The 16,177-nt window shown below is 36.7% G+C and overlaps 1 protein-coding gene and 1 pseudogene across 2 annotated transcripts in view; one reads left to right on the top strand and one right to left on the bottom strand.

The window, feature by feature from the left end:
* The window catches only part of STK3 (serine/threonine kinase 3), a 268,999-nt gene that overhangs the window by 230,968 nt on the left and 21,854 nt on the right, over positions 1–16,177 (bottom strand). The window lies entirely within an intron of this gene.
* LOC308342276 (U1 small nuclear ribonucleoprotein C-like) lies at positions 14,482–14,799 on the top strand (annotated as a pseudogene). The gene has a single exon. The product of its transcript is annotated as a U1 small nuclear ribonucleoprotein C-like (transcript).

The raw sequence follows: 16,177 nt of genomic DNA, 5'->3' as shown, positions 1-16,177 counted from the left end.
CCAAAAAATAAAGGTCTAGGACCAGACAGCTTCACAGGTGAATTCTATCATTTAAAGAATAGTTAATACCTATTCTCTTCAAATTATCACAAGAAATAGTAGAGGAAGAAAAGCTTCCAAATACATTCCATAAGGTCAGCATGACCCTGATATCAAAACCAAAGACGATACAAAAAAAGAAAACGACAGGCCAATTTCCCTGATGAACATAGATGTAAAAATCCTCAACAAAATATTAAACACATACAACAACACATTAAAAAGATCATTCACCATGATCAAGTAGGATTTATTCCAGGGATGCAAGGATGGTTCGATATTCACAAATCAATCAACATGATACACCACATAAACAAAACAAAGGATAAAAATCATATGATCATCTCAATCGATGCAAAGAAAGCATGGGACAAAATTCACCACCCACTCAAGATAAAAACGCTCAACAAAGTGGGTTTAGAAGGAAATACCTCAACACAATAAAGGCCTTTTATGAAATATCCAAAGCTAACATCACAGTTAATAGTGAAAAACTGAGAGCTTTTCCTTCAAGATCAGGAACAAGACAAAGATATCCATCCACCTGCACCACTTTTATTCAACATAGTAGTGGAAATCCAAGCCACAGCAATCAGACAAGAAAAAGAAATAAGAGGCATCCATACTGGTAAAGAAAAAGTTAAATTGTCACTATTTGCAGGGAACATAAACACTGTACATACAAAATTCTAATGATTCCATAAAAAAACTAATAGAAGTAAGAATGAATTCAGTAAACCTGCAGGACATAAAACTAATACCTAGAAATTGGTAGCATTTCTATATACTAATAGCAAAGTAGCAGAAAGAAAAATTAAGAAAACACCATTTATAACTGCACCAAAAAAGAATAAAATGCCTAGGAACAAACATATCCAAAGAGGTGAAAGACCTATAATTCAAAAACTATAAAGCATTAGTTAAAGGAATTAAAGATGACACAAATAGAAAAAAATTCCACACTCATGGACTGAAAGAACAAATATTGTTCAAATGCCCATTCTACCCCAAGCAATCTACAGATTCAATACAGTCCCAATCAAAATGCCAACAGCATTTTTGTTAAAACTAGAACAAATAATCCTAAATTTGTATGGAATCACAAAAGACACTGAATAGCCAAAACAATCTTGAGAAAGAAGAACAAAGCCAGAGATATCACAATTATACATTTTAAAACTGTAGTAATCAAAACAATAATGGTACCAGCACAGTACACATACACAGATCAATGGAACAGAACAGAAAGCCCAGATAAACTCACAATTGTACGGTCAAATAATCAATGACAAAGGAGGCAAAATGATACAATGGGGGAAAGACAGTCTCTTCAAAAATTGGTGCTGGGAAAACTGCATGGCTACATGTAATAAATGAAACTAGATCACCTTTTAATACCACACACAAAAATAAACTTGAAATGGATTCAAGATTTAAATGTGAGACCTAACACCATAAAAATCCTAGAAGAAAATATAAGCAGTAATTTCTCTGACATTAACCATAGCAACATTTTTCTAGATATGTCAATCTGGCAAGAGAACCAAAAACAAAAATAAACTACTGGGACTACATCAAAATAAAAACCTTTTGCATAGCAAAGGAAACAATCAACAACAAAAAAAAGAGAACCTACTAAATGGAAGAAGATATTTGCAAATGATGTATCTAATAAGGGGTTAATATACAAACTTAAGAACTTACACAACACCAAAAAATAACAATAATAACAAACAATCTGATTTAAAAATGAGCATAGGATCTGAACAGCCCTTTCTCCAAAGACATTCAGATGACCAACAAGACACATGAAAAGATGCTTAACATCACTAATCATGAGAAATGCAAATCAAAACCACAATGAGTTATCACCTCACACCTGCCAGAATGGCTAAAATCAAAAACTTAAGAAATAACGAGAACTGGCAAGAATGTGGCAGAAATACCATAAGATCCAGTAATTCTACTACTGAGTATTAACCCAAAGAAAATGAAAACACTAATTCAAAAAAGAGAGAGCAGGGCGCCTGGGTGGCTCAGTGGGTTAAAGCCTCTGCCTTCGGCTCAGGTCATGATTCCGGGGTCCTGGGATGGAGCCCTGCATCGGGCTCTCTGCTCAGAGAGGAGCCTACTTCCCTTCCTCTCTCTCTCTGCCTGCCTGTCTGCCTACTTGTGATCTCTGTCTGTCAAATAAATAAACAAAATCTTAAATAAATAAATAAATAAACAAACAAAAAAAGATAGGTACTCCTATGTGTATCACAGCATTATTTACAATAGCCAAGCTGTGGAAGCAACTTAAGTGTTTATCAGTTTTTGAATGGGTAATGAATATGTGTTATACACACATACACAATGCACACACAGAAATATTACATAGGCATAAAAAAAAGCTGAGATGTTGCCATTTCAGATGACATGGATGGACCTAGTGGTTATCATGCTAACTTACTTCAAGTCAGGCTGAGAAAGGCAAATACCACATGATTTCACTCATACATGGAATTTTCAAAAAAAAAATGAATAAATAAAAGTCAAAATCAGACCTATAAATACAAAGAACAAACTGATGGCTGTTGGAGGGGACAGGAGTGGGGGACTGGGCAAAATGGGTGATGCAGGGTGGGAAATATAGGCTTCTAGTTATGGAATTAATAAATCATGGGAATAAAAAACACAGCATAAGGATTATAGTTGATGATATAATAGTGATATATAGAGACAAATGGTAGCTACACTTGTGGTAGCCATAGCACAATGTGTAAACTTGCTGAGCCACTATGTGAACCTATGTGTATTATGTTCACTATGGATACACCTGAAATAATGTAACACTATGTGTCAACAATATTCAAAAAAACAAAATCACTTCTCCTCTAATACAGTGGAAAGATATACAGTAAGCTAAAGTGAGAAGAGAAACTGTAAATAGGAGCGGATTCAAAATATGGATGCATAGAATACAGTATTAGCAGTAAGAATGAAGAGAAATTATTCAACATATTAAAGAGACATTATCAACAGAAACTGGTTTTGATTAAATATCATTTGATTATGAAATGTCTAAGAAATAAGGGTCAAAGAGAAAACAGACCTCAGGAAAATATATTTACAAAATGCTGACACAAAGGAAAAGAATGTAGTAACCAACCATGTTAAAGGCTACTGAAAATTCAAACAATTTCAAGATTTTAAGTGTCTAATACAGAATTTCCATTTCCAACCATAAGCAAGTAGCAGGATGCAGAATTATCGATCTGCAGTAAACAACTAGAAAACTCAACAAAGCATAGAAAACAACTATTTTCAAACATTAGGTATCAGGCATTTCAGGACTGAGATTCCTAAGAAAAGGGAAAGATGTAAGATAAGTGCTACTGTCACCCATGCTTTAGATCTAGAGGCTATGCCTAGATTATAACACAAGGAAAGGTAAACTCAAACACAGGCCAATAACTTTGCTGAGTTGAAGAAACAGAGATGGGAGTTTGGGAGGTGATGCAAATAAAATCTACATCACAGAATACCTGTGAGAAGAGAGCTAGCAGAAAAAGAGCCCTAGCAATCTACATGGGAACTCCCTTAGCTATTAGCTGAATACCAATCTCTGCAACCTAAAAAACCTAACAAAATCAATTTCTTAAGAAAAAAAAATTACAAGGGAGCTGAAAAAGAACAACTCCCGAAGAACCCATGAGGCTGAGAATCTTTCCCACTAAGAGAAGCTGAGAGAACTCTCACAATACAAAGGTCACCAACAGAGATCCCTCAATGACCTTGTTTTAGAAAGGATACTACATCAACAAAACATAAATTCTACTTTGCATTCTCCAAAAAGGAAATTAAAAACAAGTCTTACGAACACTGAACCAATCCACAAGGTAACTTAAACTGCATACCAGAACAAGTCTAACTCCTTAAACTAAGGAGCCCTCATGATTCTGCCTCATAAAAGAAGTGCTAAAGAGATCTCTAGCCCCTTCCTCCATTTGAGGACACAGCAAGGTACCCACTACGAACAAGAAAGAAAGCTTCTACCTTAATATAACCATCCCAACACCTTCAACCTTGGACTTCCAAGCGTCCAGAACTGTGAAAAACAAATTTATTGTTTATAAGGTACCCAGTCTGTGGTGTTTTGTTACAGCAACCTAAACAGACTAAGACAAAAACCCAGTTTGTTTTTTGAAAAGACCAACAAAATTAACAAACCCTTAGCTAGACTTGAGAGAGAGAGAGAAAGAGGGACTTAACTAAAATTAGAAATGAAAGAGGAGACATTAAAAATTCGTGGGTCACAGAAATAAAAAGAATTATAGGAGATTACTATGAATAGTTATAAACCAACATATTAGATAACACAGAAGAAATGGTTAAATTCTTAGAAACATATAACCTACCACGACTGAATCGTGAAAAAAAAAAAAAAAATCTCAGCAGACTTTTAACTGCTAAGCAGTAATCAAAAACAACTCAACAACAACAACAACAACAAAAAGCCCAGAAGTAAAGGGCTTCACTGGAGAATTCTATCAAACATCAAACATCTAAGGAAGAATTAGCACCAACACTCTCAAACTCTCCCAAAAAACTGCAGAGGAAGGAACACTTACAAACTTACTCTGTGAGGCCAGCATTACTATGATACAAAAATTACACAAAAATAAAACATGAAAAGCACAGATCAATATCCTTAATGAGTACTGATGTAAAAATACTCAACAAAATACTAGCAAACTCAGTCAGTTAAGCATCTGCCTCCAGCTCAGGTCATGATCCCGGGGTCCTGGGACTGAACCCCACACCAGTCTCCCTGCTCAGAGGAAAGGCTGCTTCTCCCTCTCCCACTGCTCCTCCCCACCATGCACATCCACACTCTCTCCTTCCTATAAATAAATAAAATCTTTTAAAAGACAAAAAACTTCCCAAATTTGACAACATTAATTTATACATGCAAGAAGAAAAACAAATCCCAAGTAAGATAAACACAAAAAGATCCACATCTAGACACACTGTAGTCAAACTGCTAAAAGACAAAAAGTCTTAAGAAAGCAGTAAGAGAAATGAACAGTAGAACAAGAATATGATTAGTAGAACAAGAATATGATTAATGAATAGTAGAACAAGAATAGTAGAACATGAATAGTAGAATAGTAGAATAAGAATATGATTAACAGCCAACTTCTCATCAGAAACCAGGCCAGTCCAAAGATAGGGAAAGGAAACACTCAAAGGGCTAAACGAATAGTATCTCTAATTCTAAATACAGCAAATTTATCTTCTACAAATGCAGAAGAAACAAGGACATTCCCAGATAAACAAAAACTGAAAAAATCTGTTGCTAGCAGACCTTTTTCATAAAAAATAATAAAGAACTTCTGAATTAAAGGAAATGCCAAATATTTACATAGACATAAAAGATATATTTATCTTGGAAAACATAAGATTATCTTAATCAATAATTATAGTATATTATTGAAATTACAACATACTTAGGTATGATATATTTATATATATATATAAAAATATAGACATAGATATAAAAGAAAGAGTAAAGAAATGGGGCTTTATTAAAGCAAATTTGTTATATTTTACTGGAATTAAGTCAACCAAAGTTGATCACAATAAAGAAAAATACTATATTAGGCAACTATAGTTGCTCTAAATCCCTAAAGCAACTACTAAGGAAAAACTGGGGAAAGAGTAGTTAACAAAATTCTACTGGTTAATTACATTAAATATATATGGAGTCAACCAACACCAAAGAAACACAAATATGTTATAAAAACATATTATCAGCAGCTATATGCCAACAAATTAAGCAATCTGGAAGAAATGGATGCATTCTTAGAGACATATAAACTACCAAAACTGAAACAGGAAGAAAGAGAAAACCTGAACAGACCCACCCATAACCAGCAAGAAAACTAAAGCAGTAATCAAAAATCTCCCCAAAAACAACAGTCCAGGGCCAGATGGCTTCCCAGAGGAATTCTACCAAACATTTAAAGAAGAATTAATACCTATTCTTCTGAAGCTGTTTCAAAAAACAGAAATGGAAGGAAAATTTCCAAACGTTTTCTATGAGGTCCCTTGATCCCAAAACCAGGCAAAGACCCCACCAAAAAGAATTACAGACCAATATCCCCGATTTACATGGATGTAAAAATTCCCACCAAGTTAATAGCCAATATGACCCAATAGTACATTCAAAAGAATAATTCACGATGACCAAGTAGGATTTATTCCTGGGCTGCAAAGGTAGTTCAACACCCTCAAATCAATCAATGTGATATACTACATTAATAAAAGAAAGGACAAGAACCATATGATCCTCTCAATAAACGCAGAAAAAGCATCTGACAAAGTACACATCCTTTCTGGTTTTGTTTTGTTTTTTAAAGATTTGGTTTATTTATTTGACAGAGACACAGCAAGAGAGGGAACACAAGCAGGGTTGGGGTGGGGGGGGTCAGAGAAGGAGAGGCAGGCTTCCCACTGAGCAGGGAGCCTGATGTGGGGTTTGATCCTAGGACCCTGGGATCATGACCTGAGCCGAAGGCAGACGCTTAATGACACCCAGGCACCCCACAGCATCCTTTTTTGATTAAAACTCTTCACAGTGTAGAGATAGAGGGAACATACCTCAATATCATAGAAGTCATATATAAAAAGCCCACAACAAATCTCAGGAACACAGCAGGGACAGCTACTCTCACCACTGTTGTTCAACATAGTACTAGAAGTCCTAGTTTCAGCAATCAGACAATAAAAAGAAATAAAAGGCATCTGAATAGGCAAAGAAGAAGTCAAACTCTCACTCTTCACAGGTGACATGATATTCTGTGGAAAACCCAAAAGACTCCATCCCAAAATTGCTAAAATTCATTCAGGAATGCAGCAAAGTGGCAGAATATTAAAATCAATGCACAGAAATCAGCTGCAATTCTATATACTAACAATGAGACAGAAGAAAGAGAAATTAAGGAGTCAATCGCATTTACAACTGCACCAAAAACTGTAAGATACCTAGGAATAAATCTAACCAAAGAGGCAAAGAAAGAATCTGTACTCGGGAAAACTATAGAACACTCATGAAAGAAATTCAGGAAGACACAAATAAATGGAAAAACATTCCATGCTCATGGATTGGAAGAATAAATATTGCTAAAATGTTTATGCTACCTAGAGCAATCTATACATTCAATGCATTCCCTAGCAAAATATCATCAACTTTTTTCACAGAGCTGAAACAAATAATCCTAAAATTTGTAAAGAACCAGAAAAGACCCTGAATAGCCAAAGGGATGTTGAAAAAGAAAACCAAAGCTGGTGGCATCACAATCTCTAACCTCAAGCTCTATTACAAAGCTGTAATCATCAAGACAGTATGGCACAAAAACAGACACATAAATCAATGGAACAGAATAGAGAACTCAAAAAAAGACCCTCAACTCTGCGGTCAACCAATCCTGGACAAAGTAGGAAAGACTATCCAATGGAAAAAAAGACAGTCTCTTCAACAAATGTTGGTGGGAAAATTGGACAGCCACATGCAGAAGAATGAAACTGTACTTTCTTACACCGTACACAAAAACAGACTCAAAATGGATGAAAGACCCAAACTGAGATAAGAATCTATCAAAATCCTAGAGGAAAATGCAGGCAGCAACCTCTGTGACCTTGGCCACAGCAACTTCTTGCTAGACATGTCTCCAAAGGCAAGGGAAACAAAAGCAAAAATGAACTACTGGGACTCCATCAAGATAAGGTTTTTGTACAACAAAGGAAACAGTCAACAAAATCAAAAGACAACTAACAGAATGGAAGATGATATTTGCAAATGACATTTCAGATAAAGGGCTAGTATCCAAAACCTATAATAAACTTATCAAACTCAACACCCAAAGAACAAATAATCCAATCAAGAAATGGGTAGAAGACATGAAAAGACATTTCTCAAAAAAAGACATCCAAATGGCCAACAGACACATGAAAAAATGCTCCACATCACTTGGCATCAGGGAAATACAAATAAAAACCACAGTGAGATACCACCTCACACCAGTCAGTAATGGCTAAAATTAACCACTCAGGAAACAACAGACGTTTGTGGTGATTCAGCAAAAGGGGTACCCTCCTACACTGCTGGTGAGAACATAAACTGGTGCAGCCACTCTAGAAAACAGAATGGAAGCTCCTCAAAAAGTTGAAAATAAGGGCACCTGGGTGGCTCAGTGGGTTAAAGCCTCTGCCTTCAGCTCAGGTCATAATCCCAGGGTCCTGGCAGGGAGCCTGCCTCCCCCTCTCTCTCTGCCTGCCTCTCTGCCTACTTGTGATTTCTGTCTGTCAAATAAATAAATAAAATCTTAAAAAAAAAAAAAGTTGAAAATAGAGCTACCTTATGACCCAGCAAGTGCACTGCTAGGTATTTACGCCAAAGATAAAAATGTAGTGATCTGAAGGGGCACCTGCATAATGCTTATAGCAGCAATGTCCACAATAGCCAAACTAAGGAAAGAGCCACGATGTTCATCGACAGATGAATAGATAAAGACGTGGTACATATATGTATGTGATGGACAACTACTAAGCCATCAAAAAAATGAAATCTTGCCATTTGCAACAACATGGATGGGACTAGAGGGTGTTATGCTAAACAAAATAAGTCAATCAAAGAAGGACAATTATCATATGATCTCACTCATATGTGGAACTGAAGAAACAAAACAGAGGATCATAGGGTAAGAGAGGAAAAAATAAAACAAGATGAAATCAGAGAGGAAGACAAACCGTAAGACCCTTAATCATAAGAAATAAATAGGGTTGCTGGAGGGGAGGTGGGTGGGGGATGGACATTAAAGAGGGCACATGATGTAATGAGCACTGGGTATAGGACCAATAAATCACTGACCTCTACTTCTTAAACTAATAAATTATACATTAATTAATTGAATTTAAATAAAAAATAAAAAAATTTTAAACAAAGTATGATAAATTCAGTGGAAAAAAAATCTTGAACTTTCTATCAATTGAATTGGACACTTAATTTAATTGTTTGTCAAGTTCGGATCTATTCACCTGAAAGGAATCTTTCACCCAGATTTCTTTTAGAGACGTATAAAAGCAAAAATCCCCAGTGTTTTATAAAGAGTAATTAATTTATTATTTTATTCTGTAAAATTCAGTGGACAGTCTTCTCTCCACCCTGTGACTTCAGCTACTGCCAGCACCACTGTAAGAACTGTTAAGTGGAAAGCAGATAATTAGTTCCTATTTCCTAGTTCCTTTTAGATCAGAATTTAACTTCTTATCACATTACTTTGTAATTAAGCACTTTATGCTAAACCTGAATTCATAGCTTGCAGTGATTAGCATACAAATGGAAGCGAATAATACATTCCTAATTCTCTTTTAAGGATTAAGTTAAATTGCCCATAAACTAATGAGTAATTTTAAAAAATCATGGAATGTCAGTTGCCACAAACTTTTCTACAACTTATGCATTGCTGGAATAGAAATGATTCAGAAGCTCTTTTGTATTAAAGGAACTGTGAAGATCTAAAAAAACTAAATGGATAGTTAACATACAAAATCCTATAAAGTAAAAAATATCAGGATGTTTACTTTTAAATTGAAGCTATTGTTTAATATTTATAAAATTATGTGAAAAATAAATGTGAAGAAACTTCAAAAGGAAAAAGGAAAAAATATATATATTTATGGAGTCAAATCATTCCAATTAAAAGAGCTTGTGAGATTGGATTAAAAAGGAAAGATCCAACCACATGATAACTACAAAAAAACACCTTAAATAAAGACACAAAGAGGTTAAATAAAAGACTGGAAAAATACATACCATGTGAAACTAATCAAAACAAAGCTGAAGTAGTTATATTGATATCGGGCAAAGAAGACTACAGAGAAATTAATGTCAGCAGATAAAGAGGAATATTTCATGATAAAAGGATCAATTTACCAGAAGATATAACAACCCTACACATGTAAGAACCCTAAAACACAGCTTATGAAAACACGGAAAACTGAAAGAATTGAAAAGAGAAAAGGACAAATCCAAAATAATTATTGGAGCTTTCAACTCCTCTCTTAATAATTGATACAGTAAATTTACAAAAAAGTTTACAGTAAGTTTACAAAAAAATCAGTAAGGATATAGAAGACAAACCATACTATCAAACAATTAAGTTCTTTATTTCATATCTTTTATTTCTAGCTTCTTTATTTACACAATTTTTTTTCAATAATTTCCATTGCTCTCATAAATTCTCCTAACTCTTCACAGGTGTTGTTCACCTGTCACCAGATACTTTTAACACAGTAATCATCGTAAATTCAGAGTCCCCGTGTGATAGTTCCAGCATCTGGACCATCTCTGGGTCGGTTTGGTAGACTATTTCATCTTTTGACAAAGAATAATTTTCCTTGCTTTTGGAGGTGTTGTATTATTTCCACTTGAATTCCAGACAGTCTCCCACTCCCCAACCACAAACACAAAAACTGATATAGAATTGCCTAGTCTAAGTGCCTCTGGGGGAACAAAAAAGGCACATACATGATACAGGAATTGTGTCCTAATACACAAAGAATTCTTATCAATAGTAAAACAAAAATCCAAAAATAAAAATGGCAAAAAATATGAGCAGACATTTCACAAAAAAATATACATATAGCTAACAAGCACATGAAAAGAAAAAATACCAACAAATGGCTAATGAGCATATTGTCTCATAAGGGAAATAAAAAATAAAACTACAATAAGATACCACCACCCCCCAAAATGGCTAAAATTAAAAAGATAATACTCAGTATTGGTAAGGATATGGAACAAGAGGATCTCTCATACACTGATATTGGAAATGAAAAGTTAGTCACTTTAAAAAAAAGTGAGCAGTTCTTCTAAACTTATTGGCACACACATATACAATTCTACTTCTAGGCATTTACCTGAGAAAAATAAGAACAAATGTCCACCAAAGACTTGTACACATATATTCATAGCAGCCTTATTCAAAACAACCAAAAACTGGAAAAAAAAAATCCAAAAGTCCATCAATTAATAGGTGAATGAACAAACTATGGTAAATCCATACACTAGAGGAGAATACTTAAAGGGTTCTAGTCAAAGCCCCCTCCCCTGCCAAGCTTGGACAAAACTCATAGGTGCCTGTACTTGGCCCTAATGCTTTGTTTTTCTGGGTCACGGTGCCCCTCCTTCTCAGAAAAAAGACCACCACAAAACACATTCTTCTCTAGCAGGACCACAACCTACATCCCAGATGAGCCACGAACAGAGTCCCCAAAGAAACCTGTCACCTCCTGCTCTACCTGGCCAGCTCCTCCCCCATGGGCACAGCTACAACCCTCTCACATCCTTAAAACCCCTTAAAAGGCCCAGCCTAACAGAAACTTAGGGCCAACATCTCTCCTGATGTCTGGCCTCTCTCCTCCCTTTGAGAGTGAATGAATTCTGTCCTGCTTATTGCTCTGTGCTTTTTTTTTTTTTAATTTATTTGATAGACAGAGATCACAAGTAGGCAGAGAGACAAGGCAGAGAGAGAGGAGGAAGCAGGCTCCCTGCGGAGCAGAGAGCCCGATGTGGGGCTCAATCCCAGGACTCTGGGATCATGACCTGGGCCGAAGGCAGAGGCTTTAACCCACTGAGCCACCCAGGCACCCCTGTTGCTCTGTGCTTTGAGCAATTCTTTGCCACCCATCTCACTGGCAAATATTGGCAAAAAAAAAAAAAAAAAAGCCAAAAAAACTCTGCAAAGATCCCAAACAAATCTCAAAATGATTATTATTGAGCCAAAAAAAATTTTTTTTCTAAAAATCAAACCAAAAGAGTAAATTTTATTCTATGTGAATTACATCTCAATAACAATTACCCAAAAAAAAAAAAAAAAAAACACCTATCTAAATGTAGTTGTAAGGAGGGATGCCTGGGTGGCTCAGTCGGCTAAGCATCTGCCTTAGGCTCAGGCCATGATCCCAGTGTGCTGGGATCGAGTCCCACATCACGCTCCTGGATCAGCAGGGAATCTGCTTCTCCCTCTCCCTTTGCCTGTCGCTCCCTCTGCATGTGCTCTCTGACAAATAAATAATAAATAAGTAAAATCTTTAAAAACTAAATAAATAAATAAATGTATGTATGTATGTAGTTGTAAGGAAATTATTCGTGATTATAGCAAGAGCAATTTAGTGGCATGGTAAAGGCAGAAGCCAAACTGCAATGGTATGAGACAACAGAATCAAGTGAAGGGTAAGTAACAACAATTACGGATCACTCTCCACTTTAAGTTTCTGGAAAGGATAAGTGACTGGAGACAGGAGTCTGAGAAAGAAGATAAAGTCAAACAAACAAAAACCCACTGGAAATGCCTGAATAAGTGTAGATGCTGTTTTGAATAAATTTGGAAAATAAAGGAAAACTGAAAATACAAGTGACAAGAGGAGATAACTACCAAAGCATGTCCCTGAAAAGGTTGGAAGGAACGAGATCCAAAGCACATGTGGACGGAACTGACTTAACCTCAAAGGGCTGGGGACACCCTTCTCATTATAATAGGACAAAAGGATGAGCAGACTTAAACTGTAGATTAATGGCAGAAAGCTAAGGGAGCTCTTACATACTGACTTCTATTTGCTTTAAGAAGCCAGAGGGATATTCATCTACTGTTAGCGAGGAAGTTAAAATCTAAGATTTGAGAATACAGGACCGTATTTGAAATAGCCGGAGTGGAGAACAAAAACAAAACAAGACAAAACAAAACACCTCACGAAGTTTAAAAGGATTACTAGATAGCACCGCAGGCTTTTTTGAGGCCTTGTTAGAGAACCATCCATTTAAAATGGCAATTGTTGGGGCACCTGGGTGGCTCAATCAGCTGGACATCTGCCTTCAGCTCTGGTCATGATCCCAGGGTCCTGGGATTGAGCCCCACAGTGGGTTCCCTGCTCAGCGGGAAGCCTGCTTCTCCCTCTCTTCCTCTGCTTGCTGCTTCCCCTACTTGTGCTCTCTCTATCAAATAAATAAAAATCTTTAAAAAACAAAATACATAAGTAAAATGGTAGTCATCGAGGTTTCGTATTTTCTTCAGCACTGCTCACAAGTCTTAAAGTATGTAAGGAAAAAGCAAACAATGGAATCGGGCATTTTGCCAGAGACATGCTGCAGAAGAACAATGACATAAAGGAATTAAAGATACTGGTGAAAGAATGGCTAAGACATGGACCTGATAAGAAAGAAAAAAAAAAAAATACGAAGGGGCTAATAAGCAGGGGGAAAGAGCAAAGTAGATACTATGAACCAAAAACCATATACATATTCCTACTAGAAAAAGAGTCAATTTCTCAAATTTTCAAAAATATTCACTACTATGCTTCAGAAAGCAAAGGTGTTTCATGTCCTTCACGGCTAAACAAGCACAAGGAACTCACAAGGAGCCATGCACATGACACAATGAGTGAAACAGCTGTACACTAACAACTCTCTTTAATACTAAGCCAAAAGGTAATCCAACCACTACATACTTCCTCAGAAGTTACAAAAGTTTTCTACAAAGCAGGCTCTTAATCTGGCTCACTTTAAACAAACAAGTCATAGGTCCTCCAAGCAAATCCAGTAAACAGTAAGAATTTTCTATTACTTCACAGGTCTCATTTTCTCAACATGTTGGACAATGGAAATGTTACCAGTGTAACTGAGGAAAAAAGATGGTCTCTGGGGTGTTTGTCAAGTGAAAACACATGATTTACTTTGGTAAACAATTCCTGTTTTATGTCATTTGTCTTTATTTCCTCTTTCCCTTTCTGGTGTATTAAATGAAAACTAATCATTTCAATTATGGTTTAATTTTAAATAATTTTTATTTGTCTGCTTTGAAAACCCTTACAGTTTTCAAATTTCATAATTAAAAGCCAATTTAAAATACATATACACATACACACAAACACATTTTCCTATTTTATTGCCTTGGCAAACACAATATAATGAGCATAATTTCATCTAAACTTGACATACTGTGGTTTTTAACACCTTGGGATTTCATCATAACTCTATGTTTTTAACCAGAGGTCCAAAAAATTCTTAACTAGTGCCTTTAGAGCACACACTATCCCAGGTGTGAGGGAATTTTGTGAAGAACAAGTAATGCACAAGAGATTTCTCTTATGGAACTAGCTAGATAGGGTTTATTACATACGTAAGCAGACATACCCCAGAACTGTCTTATTAAAACAAGTCAGTGGCAGTCATTTCTTAGTGGCATGGGACAGAGTGGTCACCGGCCTGCAGAGCAACATGCCTAAGCTTTATTGTGACTACTGATAACTCACGCCTCACCCATGACTCTCCATCTATGAGAAAGACACACGCAGAGGCAGGAAACACAAAGATAATGTGAAGACTACCGTCAGAAATTGATGGAAGAGCAGGTTCAGAGCTTGAGTGACAAAACAACCCCTGCATTTCAATAAGGAAAAATACCTCTGCTCCTCCTCCTGCAGATGCAATGATCCCACCTCCCCTCAGTCTCCCTAGTCCTCCTCGCCCTGGTATGATGCCTGGTTCCTATAGGGGGCCTTCCTCCTCCCGGGATGATGCTGGTGGGACCTGCTCCTGGAATGAGACTGCCTATAGGAGGCCACATGCCAACGACGTCTGGGCCCCCAATGATGAGACTTCCTGCCCATCCCATGACGATGCCCACGCGGCCAGGAATGACTCGACCAGACAGATAAGGAGAGACAGGAACTTCTTTATATCCATTTTATATTACTTGTTCTACTTCCCCGGGAGACTATGGTGCTGAGACTCTGGGTGTTTTCTAACAACATGACAAGGAAAACTTGCTCCCCCTTCCTATCAAAGAGAGAATAGTTTTTGCAGGGGAGTAGTGACCAAAAAAAAAAGGGGGGGGGCGATTTTCATTTTACTGTGAAATGTGAAAATAAAACTGTCAACTGTTTCAGTTAAAATACAAACAAACAAATAAGTGGCTAATACTGTTTTTTCGTTTCCTGTCATTTGACCTTCTGTCTCATAAAGCAGGAGAGAACATAATCTATTATATGGCTGTTGCTAATACCGTAAAGAAAAGCAGTCTTGTCCCACATTGTTTTCAGACATTAGAATTCTTTTTTTTTTTAGCTACAACCAACTTCTCTAGTAATTCAGTATGCAGATGCCCACTTCAATCTTACCCTCATCTACAAATTTATTTATCTCACTTTTGTGTTTCCTGTTCACTTCAGAATTTCTGTTAATATTTTTTTCCAAGGTCCCAATACAAAGTTTTTTTACATCTTCGATGGGAGGGTAGAGGAATCATTCTATATTGACTAATTTCAGTTTTCTCCACATTCTCCTCAATATTTTATCATTCAAGAATAACCTACAAAAGGGGCGCCTGGGTGGCTCAGTGGGTTAAAGCCTCTGCCTTCGGCTCAGGTCATGATCCCAGGGTCCTGGGATCGAACCCCGCATCGGGCTCTCCGCTCAGCGGGGAGCCTGCTTCCCCCTCTCTCTCTGCCTTTCTCTGTCTACTTGTGATCTCTGTCTGTCAAATAAATAAATAAAGTCTTTAAAAAAAAAAGAAGAAGCAGCTACAAAAAATTACACCTCAGGGGTACCAGGGTGGCTCAGTTGTTAAGCATCTGCCTTTGGCAAAAAATTACACCTCAGATAAGGGTATTACAGTGATATATTGTCTAATACTCTTGTCTTTTAGAGATGCATACTGAATTAGTCAAGAAGGCTATGAGGGGCACCTGGGTGGCTCAGTTGGTTAAGCATCCAACTCTTGATTTCGGCTCATGCCATGACCTCGGGGTCGTGGGACTGAGCCCCAAATTGGGCTCTATGTTCAGTGTAGATCGTGCTTGTCCCTCTCCCCCTACTCTTCCCCCAACATCTGCTCACATGCTAATAAATAAATAAAATCTTTTTAAAAAAAGATAAGATATAATATCTTGAGATTAATTCAAAATATCCAAGGGCGAGGGACGTGTATGGAAACATAAATTATGCAAGATTGGCCAGATGTATTAAATTGTTCAACCTGGGTGATGGGTACAGAGGTTTATTCTCTCTTCTTTACAAAACTATTTCAAGTTTTCC

The sequence above is a fragment of the Martes martes genome (assembly GCF_963455335.1).
Source record: "Martes martes genome assembly, chromosome: 4".
Classification (NCBI taxonomy): Eukaryota; Metazoa; Chordata; class Mammalia; order Carnivora; family Mustelidae; genus Martes; species Martes martes.
The sequence above is the reverse complement of the archived record's forward strand: the minus strand, read 5'-3'. Positions and strand labels throughout refer to the sequence as shown.